The sequence below is a fragment of the Vigna radiata genome, chromosome 7 (genome assembly GCF_000741045.1).
Source record: "Vigna radiata var. radiata cultivar VC1973A chromosome 7, Vradiata_ver6, whole genome shotgun sequence".
Lineage (NCBI taxonomy): Eukaryota > Viridiplantae > Streptophyta > Magnoliopsida > Fabales > Fabaceae > Vigna > Vigna radiata.
In genome coordinates this window covers 25,809,617-25,823,866 of record NC_028357.1, presented here as the reverse complement: position 1 = coordinate 25,823,866, position 14,250 = coordinate 25,809,617, and the positions used below count along the sequence as shown (strand labels likewise).

Here is a 14,250-nt window from a genome sequence, read left to right as displayed (position 1 = left end):
TTCACTAGCCAAACATAGTAATATATGAGCATGTGAGAGTCATTTTTTTGGAATTCCATAGAATACATCTCTAATATCACGAAAAAATAATGAGATGGAATAATTTACATCCTTAGTAATTAAAAATGATTCATATATAACAAAAAAAATTATTCTTCATGAAATTTGTCATCATTTGATCTAACTTCATTTTATATACTTTACAAAAAATACCCAACCTATCTAAAGTTATTAATTCTTTTGATATAACAAAGTCATAAATTTTACACCAATTAACATTACATGTAATAGTTACAAACAAATCTAGATAATTAAATATCATATAAATAACCATAGCATCTTCGTAATTGTTGAACATGTACCTTATACCACTTGTAAATGAAGTATGTAAAATTACAAATTTCCTAATTGAAGGATTGGTTTCTCTTACATTAATTGTTTATTGTAAATCGTTCAGAACATAAGAACAAATTAGTTTTTTATTTGCTCTTGAGAAAAGCAATCTTTGAGCCTCAATTATAGTATACAAATCAACTCCATTAAAAATCTTTGGATTATGCTGCTTGCTTCTCTTATATAGGATTAAAAAATAAATCTTTGGTTTTGTGTTGTTTTTTTTTTTTAAAATAAAAGTGGTTGTAATTTATTGAGAACCTTACAGTTCTCCTAACTGTCCTAAGACAGTTGTTCTGTTTATTTTCCAGTTTTTGTTTTCCCCATGGAACTCTATATATAGAGTTCCTTTCCCCTTTTCCCTTTGATGTACAAAAACAACGAGTTTCAATTCATGTTTACTGAAATAAGAAAAGGGCACGACTTTCTTACCTCTCTTGTTGCGATCTATACTTTTGTCTTCTACGGCACCGGCAACCACTGTGCCTGAGCACCTCCGGCAGCCCTCCGTCTGCTTCTCTCTCCATCGCCTCTCGCGCTCCTTTCGCTCTATCCTCTCTCCTATTTCTTTTCGCGTTTTGGGTTATGCCATGGAAGCAAGCTTCTTCCAGAGTTATCTCCTTCACGGGCCACTACATGCAATTGGGTCGTTCCATTTTAAGTGCACAGTATTGGGCCATGCTTAATATAGTATCAGAGCAGGTCTAGTGCCTATTCTGCTTCCGTTGCTCTTCCGGTGTTCTTGATATCTTCTTGGGCTTCTTTCTTGCTTTCTTTCGTTTGCCATGGATCAAGGAGATCAGGCATCCAACCCAGCAAGTCCTTACTATCTACACTTAGGTGAAAACCCAGGCCTCACACTCATTACTCAAGTTCTGAACGAGAATATTTATGCATCTTGGAGCAGAAGCATGAGGAGAGCTCTGCTTTCCAAGAATAAGGTAAAATTCATTGATGGAACCATAAAAAGACCCCAGAAAACTGATGCTGCTTATGATGCCTGGGAAAGATGCAACATGATGATTTCTTCATGGATCACGAAGACATTGTCTCCACACATTGTTGAAAGTGTGATTTATGTCGAAGAGGCAAAAGAATTATAGGATGAGCTCAAGGAAAGATTTTCCAAGGGAGATTACTTTAAGATCTCTGACTTGTTACAAGATATACATTCAATCAGACAAGGTGAAAGAGGGGTGAGTCAATTTTTTACAGATCTGAAAATCCTTTGGGAAGAACTGGAGTCTTTGAGGCCTATACCTACCTGCACATGTGCAACTCCTTGCAGCTGTGATTTATTTAAAGTTTCCTTCAAATATAGGGAAGTCAAGCATGTAATATGCTTTCTGAAGGGATTAAACGACTCTTACACTACTGTTAGGACACAGATTTTGTTAATGGATCCCCTCCCCAATATCAACTGGGTTTTCTCACTTATCATCCAATAAGAAAGACAAGAGAAACAAACTCCTACAGAGACCAAGATTCTAGCAAACTTTGCTGAAAGAAATAGCCAATGAAAACCTGATCAGAATTGGAGAAATCAAGGTAGGAGTGTTGAACATGCTACCTTTGTTACCTTCTACAAAACTAACTTTGTTACCTTCTACAAAATTAAATCGATTTCTATCAAATTACCTAATAACACTATACTCACTGCTGACCATGCTGGAACAGTTCAGTTTACCAAAGATTTTATCATTTTCAATGTTCTTTATATACCAAATTTTTGTTTTAATTTGATATCTGTACAAAGTCTTATCAAAGATATGAATTGCAGTCTAACTTTCTCATCTAAGCATTGCCAAATAAGGGATAATTGTACCTTGAAGATGATTGGATATGCTAACTCTTGGAATGAGCTCTATTACCTACAAGTTTTTCCTAAACAGGATCAAAGTTACACTTCAAAAACTGTTTTTTCTTTTAAGAATGTTGATGTAAACCTGTGGCATCTTAGACTTGGCCATCCAGGACATAGAGTTGTAAGACATACATGTGAAAAGTTTCCTTATGTTAAGATAAATACTAATTTTGTTTGTGACACTTGTCATTATGCTAAGCAACATAAGTTATCTTTTTCAAAAAGTATTTCTGCTACTACTGAATGCTTTGAGATTATTCACTATGATGTATGGGGCCCCCTAAACACGATTTCTGTTCATGGCCATAGATATTTCCTCACCATAGTAGATGACTATAGTAGNCATACATGGATTTTTCTAATGAACAATAAGGGACAGACAAGAGACTTATTGCAGAATTTTATCATTAAAGTCAAGAATCAGTTCAACAAAATGGTTAAAAATATTTGATCCGACAATGGACCCGAATTTAAATGTGAAAACTTTTATGACTTGCATGGAATTAATCATCAGAAAAGTTGTGTTGAGACTCCTGAACAAAACTCAGTTGTTGAAAGGAAACATCAACACATACTTAATGTTACTCGTAGTCTCCTTTTCCAATCTAATATACCTAATGCTTATTGGTCATATGTTGTTGGGCATGTTGTCTATTTGATAAACATAATGCCCTCACCCATTCTTGATAATAGAACTCCTTATGACATGCTTTATAATGAACCACCAACTTACGTAGATCTCAAGGCTTTTGGATGTTTATGTTTTGCTTCTACTCTAGAGAACAACAGAAATAAACTTGATCCTAGAGCTAGAAAAGGTATTTTTCTGGGATTTAAAGGTGGTGTTAAAGGATACATTGTGTTAGATATAAACACCAAAGAACTTTTCATAAGCAGAAATGTTATATTTCATGAAAACATCTTTCCTTACAATGATGTGCAAGGAAACAGACAGGACACTATCACAGAAGAAGAGAAAGCTGACTCTCTCAATGATCTTTTGAGGGATTATTACCCTTTTGTTGAAGACAGACACAAAGACTTAAATGTTTTTAATCAGGAAGAACAACAACAGATCTTTGTTGATAAAAACAACAGCAACAACGCTACTGATAATCAGGAAAATCATGAAAATAAGAGATCTGACAAACTCAGAAAGACCCCAGAATACCTAAGAGATTATGTCCATCAGGTCAATCAATCTTTATCTGTGAAAAATGGTTTTAAAACTCCTTACCCGATTTCTAATTTGTTATGTTGTGATAATTTGTCAGAAAAACACTCAAAATACACCATGGCAATCACAAACAATAAGGAACTGCAGACTTATAATGAAGCTAAGGTCAAGAGTGAATGGGTGGAAGCTATGCAAAAAGAGATTAAAGCTTTACAAGACAACAATACTTGGATCCTAACTGAGCTGCCACCAGGAAAAACACCCATAGGGTGTAAATGGGTTTATAAAACCAAGTATAAAGCATATGGCAGCATTGAAAGGCACAAAGCCAGATTGGTAGCAAAGGGATATACTCAAAAGGAAGGAATAAACTACCTGGACACCTTCTCCCCTATGGCCAAACTTACCACTGTTAGGCTTCTCATTGCCCTTGCAACCTCAAATAATTGGTTCCTACATCAACTTGATGTTGACAATGCCTTTCTACTTGGTGACTTAAATGAAGAGGTCTATATGCAATTACCCCCAGGTCTGAATACCCACAAAGGAGGACAGTTTGCAAGTTGACTAAATCTTTATATGGTTTAAAGTAAGCCAGTAGGCAATGGTTTGAAAAATTATCTTCATATCTAATTTCTGCCAATTACAATCAATCTAAATTCGACCACTCACTATTTACTAAAAGAACTACTACAAGTTTTACTGCTTTACTTGTATATGTGGATGACATTGTGTTGGCAGGATATTCTATGGAGGAAATTAACAGCATAAAGGAACTTTTACACAAAAAGTTTAGAATTAAGAACCTTGGAGAGCTAAAATATTTCCTTGGACTTGAAGTACCTAGATCCAAGAAGGGAATTCACTTATGTCAGAGGAAGTATGCCTTGGACATACTTAAGGAAACCAGAATGCAGGGTTGCAAGCCTTCTTTTACCCCTTTCCTAAAAGACACAAGCTCACTGTACAAAGAAGACAACTATTTGGATGATCCTGAACCCTATAGAAGATTGATAGGGAAGTTATTATATCTTACTAATACCAGACCCGACTTATGCTTTACTATTAATCTTCTTATTCAATTTATGCAATCACCCACCTATTTTCATTATCAGGCTATTCAACATTCTCTCAGATATATTAAATCTTCACCATCTGAAGGGTTATTTTTTGCAGCTGACTCTCCTAAGCACTTAAAAGCCTTTAGCGACTCTGATTAGGCAACATGTCCCAACACAAGGAGATCCACTACGGGGTTCTGTATTTTTCTTGGGCCATCTCTCATTTCCTGGAAATCTAAAAAGTAGAGGACTGTCTCCAGATCCTCCACTGAAGCTAAATACAGGGCACTTGCAGCCACTTTGTGAAATACAGTGGCTCCACTATCTCCTACAAGACCTTCAAACCGAAGAATCTGGAGTACCTGTTCTATACCGTGACAACAAATTCGCGCGCCACATAGCTCATAATCAGAGCTTTCACGAACGGACCAAGCATATAGAGCTTGACTGTCACGTTGTTCGTGAAAAGATACAAGAGCGTCTTCTGCATCTTCTTCCCGTCTGATCCGATGAACAACTGGCCGATATCTTCACCAAATTCCCGCATCGCGTCAGATTTGGAGCTATTGTACCCAAGCTTGAACTGGTTAGTATACACCGTCCAGCTTGAGGGGAGGATATTGAGAACCTTATAGTTCTCCTAACTGTCCTAAGACAGTTGTTCTGTTTATTTTCTGGTTTTTGTTTTCCCCATGGAACTCTATATATAGAGTTCCTTTCCCCTTTTTCCCTTTGATGTACAAAAACACTGAGTTTCAATTCATGTTTACTGAAATAAGAAAAGGGCACGATTTTCTTACCTCTCTTGTTGCGATCTACACTTTTGTCTTCTACGACACCGACAACCACCGTGCCTGAGCACCTTCGGCAGCCCTCCGTTTGCTTCTCTCTCCATCGCCTCTCGCACTCCTTTCGCTTTGTCCTCTCTCCTATTTCTTTTCGTGTTTTGGGTTATGCCACGGAAACAAGCTTCTTCTAGAGTTATCTCCTTCACGAGCCACTACATGCAATTGGACTGTTCCATTTTAAGTGCTAAGTATTGGACCATGCCTAATATAACTGAAAGTTTCATTTTATGAAAGACAAGAACGCACACATAATGAGCATTTCCTTTATTTATATGGAGTTCGTTAGTTATCCTTAATAAATTTTATTTAAATATTTTTTTAAGATCAAGTAATTAAAATGTAATTACTATAAAAAATAATTAATTAAAAATGATTTAAAATATAATTAAATATACTTTTTTTTAGTTTATAAAATTGAATTAACACTTATAATTTATGATGTAATTTATCTGAATGTACTTTTTTTTTGAAAAATCAAATTTATTTAGACTAATATTATAAAATTTTATTCAAATTATACTCTAAAATTAATTTTTCCATGTCTTTCCATGTGCATAATTAGTAATTACTCACTCAGAATGTATATGAAATAATAATAATTTTTTTAATCTACATTTTAAGTAATTATATGATCATTATACATACATACACACACACACACATATATATATATATATATATATATATAAATACAATTTTTTAGTTGTGTCCTTAAAAACAAAATCAAAATTAATGTGTGCTAGAATGGAGTGAGGCCCACAAAATCATAATTACAAGATTTTCTTGAAAATTTTATTCCAAAATACATTTTACACATTTGGAAATTATATTTCAAATTTTATTTTAAAAGTTTTATTTCGCAAATTTTGTTTCATAAATACTATTTCAAAGCATTTTAGAAATCATTTCCGAAATACTTATTTTGAAAATTTGAGGGTAAGTCGTAATAAATTGTTGGGTACAGGAAATAAAAACCTTAGGTTTATGGCAAACTTATTGGGCCTATGCAAAGTGGGCCGGGTTACCATTCAAAACCCGGCCGTGTAGAATGCCTTCAGATCTTTTCTTATGAAAACATTAAACATTCAATTCTGAGAATTCTAGGGTTAGGCCGCAGCATCTGTGTGGTACTGTTGTGTGTTTCAGGTATTCTTTCTTTCAATCTTTCGCTATATCTTTAATACTTACTCTCATAGTTTTACGGAAACTTCATTCATACTTTTGCTTACAATTTTTTCCTTATTCTTTTGAAACGAATCGATTTACGTTTTTTTTTCTTTTTGTTTAAAAAAATTTTGGGCGTACCTTGTTTTCCTTCATCATCTACACTGGTGAAGTAGAGTTTGTGTCTATGGTAAATTAGTTGGAAAATTGGGGAGGAGGTGGTGATTAAAGAAAAACAAATTGGTACATTTTAGATACACAACATAACTTTGTTGATGAGATGGATCTTTGGGTGTACCATGGATCACCTATTAATGTGTTTCACAATTTGTCTTTTGGTTCACTATTAATTTAACTTAAAAGTGTTTTATTTTTTTCATTTGGTTCACAAATCAACCTCAAGTACTCTTTATTTCCTTCAATGAAGAATTAACAAATGTATAGTAATAAGGAAACAAAACATGTGCTATCTGATGTTGACATATGTGGCGAAGACTGCTGAAGTGGTTTAATTTCTACTTTTTTTTTTTCTTTTGTTGTGTGTATTTCAAAACCAACTTATTTTGGTTTCCTTTGGAAATGTTGTTGCGTGATGGAGTCAAATGAGGCACAGTTAACAATCGTATATTTAAGACACTTTAAGAAATTTTGTACATTTTTCATGGAATCAGCATAGTGTGGTGTAGACTGCAGAAGTGGTTTAATATGTATTTTTTGTTGTTGTGTATATTTCAAAACTAACTTATTTTGGATTCCTTTGGAAAAGGTGTTGCATAATGGAGTTAAACGAGGCACAATCATCCATGGAAGTTGAAACAATCCCATCAGAAGGCAAAGTTTTGCCGCCAAAGCCAAAGTTTGAGGCTTTGAAACCTCATGAGATGTCTGATGGTCAGGTTCAGTTCCGGAAGGTTAATGTTCCACCTCATCGATATACCCCTCTCAAGAAAGCTTGGATGGATATCTATAATCCCATATATGAACAAATGAAAATTGATGTGCGAATGAATCTGAAGGCTCGTAGAGTTGAGCTGAAGACAAGGGCTGATACACCTGATATCAGTAACCTGCAAAAATGTGCTGATTTTGTCCATGCTTTCATGCTGGGTTTTGATGTCATAGATGCCATTGCTCTTCTGCGTCTGGATGAGCTCTACGTTGAGTCCTTTGAGATCAAGGATGTTAAAACACTTCGAGGGGATCACTTGTCTCGAGCTATTGGGAGGTTGTCTGGTAAAGGTGGTAAAACAAAGTTTGCAATTGAGAACGCTTCAAAGACTAGAATCGTGATTGCTGACACCAAAATTCACATATTGGGATCTTTTGCCAACATAAAGATTGCCAGGGATTCTCTTTGTAGCCTGATTCTTGGATCACCAGCAGGAAAAGTGTATTCCAAACTAAGAGCAGTTACTGCTAGATTGGCTGAAAGGTTTTGATCCTTTTCTATTTATGCCATTGATGATTTATTGTGTGTGAAATTCAAATCAATGTTGTGAGTGTAGAGCATTAATGTGAAAGGGAAGTTTTGATCGAGACAGTGAATACATTAGATGTCATAGAGCTCATTTTTGTAGTTTCTTTTCTACTTTGATGACAGAAAGTTACTTAAATGATAAATAGGTTATTTCTTATTCAATCTTCATTTTTTTTTTTTGAGTTTTGAGGAGCAAAATCGAAATAGACGAGTCTAGTAAAACGAGAGTCTAAAATCTGAATTCAAAAAGTGTCTTTGATTTTTCTTAACAATCTCTCATATCCTTTTCAATCTATTTATCCTTACTTAAATTTAATTTTAAGAAACTATCAATAATTAGTAATAATTTATGTTTAAAAGTTTATTCACAAAGACTTTACTTGTGATAATTTTAATTTATTATAGATTTAATTTTTATATAAAAAAAAAATGTATCATGTGAATAGCATAAACCAAAATAGTACTTAAGCATCAATTCTATTATAGATCATCAAAATTAAATCACAGTTTAGATTTTAGTCACTTGATTTGCTTATATGAATATTTCACCTTAAAAGCTTTTAATTTTAGTCGTTCATAGACAGGAGCATGATCCAAAATTTTCTCCCTTCACATATAAATGTACACAATCTAGTGACTGTGTATATATAAATATGTTTGTAGGAGTTATCTATGGTTAAAGGTTCAAAATGTTAGAAGATAATTTTCAATAGGGAAAGGGAAAAAGTCGTATTTGGTTGATACAACTTCATCAAGAAAATATCCATATGAAAAAGTCAGTATTTGGTTGTACCATTATCAAAATTGAAAACTATAACCACAAACATGCAAAGATAAATTAAAAAAATAATAATTAAATTTATAGATATTGAATAATAACATGTCTCATTCAATCTTTCATTAATTCATATAATAAAACATAATCATGTAGCTTACCATCCAAAACTACTTCCTCTCCTCCTCCTCAAGCCTTAGAGACGAAGTACATACAAGTCAGCTTCAGAACTTCCTCACCTTTAGCTAGGACACACATTTTTCATATGCACATCATCACATAACATATGCAAGCATTACATCTATAATAACACAATTCCATTTTATATTATCAAACAACCACATAACTTAAATTTACATCATTACTATATGTAATATACAATTAAATTCAACACCCTTAACTTAGCACACAACTATATTAACAACACTATTATACAAATATAAAATGAAACAATCATGTATAACACACACACACATCCAATCAACGATCTCAACTCCCCAAAGTTTCTGTCTTAACCTAATTACGTTTCAACCTAATTTTGTGTATAGATTCATTCCCTTACGACTTTCCTATCACCACAAACTCCTACCATATAAGGAGTCACATCTCTTTATCCTACTTACCATTTTATAAAATTTAATACTATTCTCCACATAACTAAGGAAATAAACACAAATCAAAACATTATAGATAAAACTTGAACCCAAAACCCCACTCTTCAACACATGGCTTTTAACTAAACAAGCTATCATAATATTTTATATAATAATAATAATTTAAATACATATTACTATTTAATATTTATTTTATCTCATGTAATTTTTTTAGTTTTACACGACTCGATCTTCAATTCAAGTTGATTTGACTGTATCTTTTGCTTAAGTGACTTAACTCGACCTTCATTAGTAGTGTGAGAGGAATGAATTTTTAAAATTCTTATATTTTCTAGGATATTTGAAAATCTTCTATTTTATTCATTTGAAATATCTTCCAAAAAATAAATTTCAATTTCATTTTTTTAATTCTTTTATCCAAACAATTAATTTTAATATAATTTTTTTAAATTCTTCAACTAAATGAAATATCTTTCTAACTTACCCAATTCAAAGTCAACATAAAAGTCTAAGGTGTCATTAACAGATAAATTTTGCTTTATTATTGTTATTAATTAATAAACAAATGAAATGCGTTTAAGAAATAAATGAAATGTTTCAGCAAATGCTGAGGGTAACAGACGAAGACCTCTTCTTCTTGCAACCCTATAAATTTGTGGCACACCTCATAATTTTTAAAATGATTTTGGAAAATTTCCAGACAAACTTTTTAGAATTTATAGAACTTGATTTATAAACGAGATTTTTGGAATGAGATTTTGAGAAAAAGATTTTTAGAACAATATTTCTAGAATGAGTACACTATTTTTTGAAACAAGTGTTTTGGAATAAGTTTTTCAAAATATGCAAGATGTGTCCCACAAACAAACAAACCATCAAAAGCAATGTTCGCTTTCACTCAAACCACAACCAATTTCGTTGCTTCTTGTTCATTGGATACAAATAAACAAAAATTAAAAAATCCTTACAATTGAAGAACATATAAAACTATAAATAAATTATTAAACCACAAATGTTATATTTCTTCATCTTTTATCATCAAATAACAACATCCGCTACCTGCATTCAATAAATAAAATCCATACAACAAAACCATTGAAAATCATAACTGCAAGCACACCAACATGGACAATATTGTCTTCTCCGGTTTCTGTCCCAAATGGAAGCAATAGAGAAGCAACAAACTGTTAAGTGATAATAAAACCAACAAAATGGAATTCATGAAATTATTTCAAATTAAAATGTAGTTGTTTAAAGTTAATTTATGAAAAAAGGGGTGCCAAATAGTAGAAGGGTTGGGGGTATGGAAAGTGAAACAAGTGTAGCGAAAAGCAAAAAGCCCAAAACTAAAACGGAGGGCAATTCTAGAACTTCACTGTGTCTGTCCGGTAGTGTGAAAAAGGAAGGGCAATTGTATAATTTCACATTTGTTGTATTGTTTCTCCCCTTATATTCTCACCTCAACGAACACAAAATCACTTACACATGATGAAAATAAACACAAGTAAACCATGTTTTTTCATTCGTAAGTACAATAAATAGGTGGAAGCAGACATAATATAAATATAATGTAATAAGGAGAACATGAAGAAAAAGATAACAAAGAAATAATAAAATTATTATTAAAAAATGTAACATAACTTCTTTTATTATTATTATTATTGTTTTAAGAGAGGCAAAACTTTAATAAAATAAGTGGTGAAAAAAATTACTTTAAAATAGTTTTATGAGAAAACTTTTTTAACTAATTTTTTTAAAGAAATCAACGTGACATCCCAATAATATACGACATGTATATAAAATTTAGATGTCATACATTATAATAAAGGAAAGCAGTTAAAGATGTATTTAAGGTATTTAGAATTACAGTCATCCTGGAAATAGCTGAAAATTTAAAATTTAAGTGTTAGAGAGTATATCAAAATAACTTAAGCTGAAAGTGTTTTCAAAAGAACATAAAAGAACTAAGAAAGCCCTGTGGGTCTAGGCAGCAACATCTTCATTCTCCTCCAAGACATGCTCCAGTGAAACCTCATTCTCTTCTGCTCACATCCAAGTGGATGATCATTGCAACAGGAAAGCACACACAACATGGCACAACACAACAAACAAACAATGCAAGGGTGAGCTAATTATATATAAAAGCATACAATGTATGAAGCATAGAATAGTCAAGAGTTAACTTTAATTAAAACGGATTAAGGCATACATCCTAACATGTTGAATACTAGACTTGACTCGTTCGGACTTTAGAATGAGAGTCGAGCTATGGCGGGTCATCACCCGTGGTGGCTTATGAAACTTGGGTTCCCCACCCTGCCACACTCACGAGGTTAGCCTGTTCCACGCCTTGGAGAATACTGGGAGCCTCCAAGACTAAGACCTCTGCTACTCCTCACCACATGGTCCAATCCTCTCTACGTGAGAAGAAAGGCCATTGGAGCATCAGGAAGAACCCTAAGACTGAGCTCCTACTTTCATTCTAAAACACTAAGAATCTCACCAAAAGATTCTACACAGATAGAATTTGATTTATTACTTGGATCGTACTTTCATCACTTTGTAATCATATACTTTTTGCCACAATCAACACATACATAATCTCAACAATATATATTTCTTATCGGTCACAAAATATATAACACAAGTCTTATTACTTTTCATAATCATTATTACCGAATATATACATAAAATCATCCATCTTAAAACCTTTAAATAACAATAAAATTATTCAGTTTAATAATTTAAACTCCCAAAACATCTAGAATATACTAACCTCCTATGACTTACCATCCGTATCACTAAACATGACCAAGATGATATATATATATATATATATATATATATATATATATATATATATATATATATATATATATATATATATATATATATATATATATATATATAATACAATACGTGACTTCCTCCTTCTTCAATATATAATATATTAATTTAATATATTATCATACTTTCTTTATAAAAATACGTACTATATTAATATATTATATAAACCCTTTAACATAAATTTCCTAACACCAACTACTTCCATATACTAAACCACCCCTGCATCACATTCCACAATTTCTTCATTTTTCTCGCATTCCCTCTACACATGTATTTTATTTTTCATGGAATTAAAGATGTGAACTCCATCCTAATATACATAAACTATAATATATTATTGGTTTAAATCATTTGGGTGTCTCTATTTTTATTAGGTATTCCCAATTTGGTTCCCTTCTTTTAAAGTTTTCCAATTGAGTCCTTATAAGTGCTAATTTGAACAATTTAGTCCCTGTCGTTAAAAATCATTAATGGTGTTAAAATTATGCACAGATGATTGTCTGACATGTTAAATGTTTTAGTTGAAGGTGAAACGTGACACTGTTGAGAGGGAAACGTGGCAATGTTAAAAACTGTTAATCACGACATCCCCGAAAGCCGCAACCACTTTCTTCCATCCACCACTCCCTTTCCTTAACACCTGCGAATTCCAATAAACAATCACAGATCATTGTATTGTTTTTCCCAAATCAAAAACAGAGAAGAGGAACTTACACGAGCAACGACATCAGCATCAACAACGGGAACACCATGTGACTCAAACAAATTTGAAACGGTGCTCTTCCCAGATGCTATTCCAGCAGTGAGCCCAACAATCCTCATTCCCTCGATCAACCTCAACTCCGAAAATCAACGCAAAATTAGGATTCAACCACTAGTGAGCCGACCATTGGACATTGAGAGGAAGCTCCAACAATTTCCGCCAGAACTCTGACGAGAGAGGGAAGGGTTGGTTACCGACTAAAGTCCTGATCAAATACTCCTGTTGGTATCGGAGGGGTATGGTTCGAAGAGTATAACGCAGAGGAATTAAAACTCAGAGAGCGGAAAGCGTGTTCGGTCACAAAAATAAGTTCCTTTATCAGTTTTAAATTTCTTGTAAAACTTTTATCGAACAGTTGGAGTGCTAAAAGATTAAGGAGTGTGGGGAATAGAAAAATCACACAAATGATATTTATACTGGTTCGAATCAAAAGATTCTACATCCAGTTGTTAATCACTATAAAAAGTGATTAACGATTTTCACTAAAAATATAGTTGTACAGATTACAAAATAATGAAATGAGTAGGGGATAGAAAACACCTTCCTTCGACAAACGAACCGGAAGAGTGTAATGAGTAACTTCCTTCGACAAACGAATTGGAAGTGCTTCCTTCGACACACGAACCGGAAGCAAACACTCTGCCAACTCGAAGAGAACCGCTCCGACTTTCGACACAGGAAACGTGAGCTTCTCCTATTCACGAGACCAGGCAGAGCACCTTGCCAACTCGAAGAGAACCGCTCCGACTATCGACACACGAAACGCAAGCTTCTCCTATTCACGAGACCAGGCAAGGGAACAAAACTAGCTTTTGAGAACTTCCTCAGACAAACTGTATTCTACAAAAGACCTAAGTTCACAACGTTCAATTTCTGAAGTTCTCTAAGCATCCATATATAGGCAGCTAGTCTGAATATGAAAGGTCAAGTCCCAACTGCCACTGACAATCGATTATTGTAAGTGATAATCGATTATTCAAGTCCGTTACAGGTTTTTCAAAATGTGATAATCGATTATATGAAGTGATAATCGATTATTCCTGAATGACTTGTGATAATCGATTATTGCTTCATGATAATCGATTATTCTAGTACAAAATGCAAGTGATAATCGATTATAGCTTATCCATAATCGATTATTCAAGTTAAAAATACAAGGTTTAAGATTTTCCTACTACATCCAAATTCTACAAGTTTCTTTTTAAATAAATCTAATGTTCTCTTTAGATAATACTTCTTGCAGCATCATCAAAACAATTCTTCAAGT

General features: G+C 33.2%; 1 pseudogene; it reads left to right on the top strand.

Annotated features, from left to right (window-relative positions):
- The first annotated feature begins 6,367 nt into the window (after positions 1 to 6,367).
- On the top strand, positions 6,368 to 8,146 carry LOC106767373 (annotated as a pseudogene).
- Positions 8,147 to 14,250: the final 6,104 nt, after the last annotated feature.